This window comes from Arachis hypogaea, chromosome 19 (assembly GCF_003086295.3).
Source record: "Arachis hypogaea cultivar Tifrunner chromosome 19, arahy.Tifrunner.gnm2.J5K5, whole genome shotgun sequence".
NCBI lineage: Eukaryota > Viridiplantae > Streptophyta > Magnoliopsida > Fabales > Fabaceae > Arachis > Arachis hypogaea.
Genome location: NC_092054.1, coordinates 118,252,001 through 118,253,925, shown reverse-complemented (window position 1 = coordinate 118,253,925; position 1,925 = coordinate 118,252,001). Strand labels below are relative to the sequence as shown.

The 1,925-nt window shown below is 42.4% G+C and overlaps 1 non-coding gene across 1 annotated transcript; it reads right to left on the bottom strand.

Annotated features, from left to right (window-relative positions):
• Positions 1 to 394: 394 nt before the first annotated feature.
• Positions 395 to 501, bottom strand: LOC112780309 (small nucleolar RNA R71). The gene has a single exon (XR_003191154.1). It is a non-coding gene; the product is annotated as a small nucleolar RNA R71 (small nucleolar RNA).
• Between the last annotated feature and the right edge of the window lie 1,424 nt (positions 502 to 1,925).

Below are 1,925 nucleotides of genomic sequence, written 5' to 3'. Positions count from 1 at the left end.
ATTCTCTTTAATTTCTGCAATTTACTTTTATGAGCATCTTCGCCATTCCCATTTAAATTCTGCAATTTACCTTCTGCCATTTATTTTCAGCTCTTTACTTTTGGCATTTACATTTTCTGTTATTTACTTTCTCGCCATTTAATTTCCTACAACACTCAAACCAAATTCTGCTTCGCTCAACTAGAACATTCCTCTAATTAAAGTTGCTTGACCAATCAATCCCTGTGGGATTCGACCGCACTCTATTGTGAGTTTTTACTTGACGACAATTCGGTACACTTGCCGAAGGAAAATTGTTGAGAGACAAGTTTCCGTGTGCATCAAGAGCTTAACAACCTGGGAAGATGTGGTAAACAAATTCTTGGCGAGATTCTATCCTCCTCAAAGAATCAACAGGTTGAGAGCTGAGGTTCAAACTTTCAGGCAGCAAGATGGTGAGACTCTATATGAAGCATGGGAGAGATTCAAAGACTTGACAAGAAGATGCCTGCCAGATATGTTCAATGAATGGGTGCAACTGCACATTTTCTATGAAGGTCTTTCTTATGAATCAAAGAAGGCTGTAGACCACTCATCCGGGGGATCTCTGAACAAGAAGAAGACCATTGAAGAAGCCATAGATGTCATTGAGACTGTAGCTGAGAATGACTACTTCTATGCTTCTGAAAGAGGCAACACTAGAGGAGTGATGGAGCTAAACAATGTGGATGCACTGCTAGCTCAAAACAAGATGATTACCAAGCAATTGGCTGACCTCACCAAGAAGATGGAGAGGAATCAAGTAGCAGCAATCACCACTTCAGCAGCAACTCAAGAAGGAGTGAATGAAGAAGCAGAGGGTAGTCAAGAGCAAGCCAACTACATTGGAAATTCACCTAGGCAGAACCATGACCCATACTCCAAAACGTATAATCCTGGCTGAAGGAACCACCCAAACTTTGGGTGGGGAAATCAACAAGACCAAGGCCAAGATCAGAGATGCCACAACCCCAACAACAATGCAGCTCACCAACATCCCACACAGAGATCATATCAGCACTCACCTAACAACACATCTCAACATCCATACCAAAGCCAAAATGGCCCTTCTCATCCCTCCAATCTCAACTCTCCATCATCGGAAGAAAGACTATCAAGGATTGAGACTCTACTTGACGGCATATGTAAGGAAATTCAAGATAACAAGGTGTTCAAGGAGGAGGTGCGAGCCAACATAAAAAACCAGGGAGACACCATCAAGAGGTTGGAGTTTCAAGTGGGATACCTCTCTAAGAAGATTCCCAAACCTACTGATAGCTTCCCAAGTGACACAGAGAAGAACCCGAGAGGTGAAGCAAAGAAGGTCAGATGGGAAGATTGCAAGATGGTCACTATAAGTGATAAGGGTACTGAGAAAGAGCTGAAGAAACATTTAAAACAACCTGGAGATACCTCAGTAGAGACACAAGAAGAGGATCACCAAGAAACCACACTTACACAGAAGGAGCTGCTGAAACTCTATACACCTTTTCCCCAAAGACTCAAGGGTGGTGTAGAAAAAAGAATATACTCAAAGTTCCTTGATATGTTTGCATCTCTCTATGTAAACATACCATTCATCAAGGCCCTCCAACAAATGCCCTCATACATTAAGTATATGAAAGAGCTGCTGACCAGGAAAAGCTCACTCAAAGGAGGGCAAACAATAGTGATGAATAAGGAGTGCAGTGCTCTCATTCAACCAGAGTTGCCTACAAAAAGGAGGGACCCAGGGAGTTTTCACATCCCTTGTGCCATAGGAGAAACAATGTTTGACAAAGGACTCTGTGATTTGGGAGCAAGCATCAACTTAATGCCTTTATCTCTCATGAAGAAGCTGCAGATCAATGAGCTAATACCTACAGACGTAGTCATCAGGCTGGCTGACAAAACTCAAAAACAAGCAG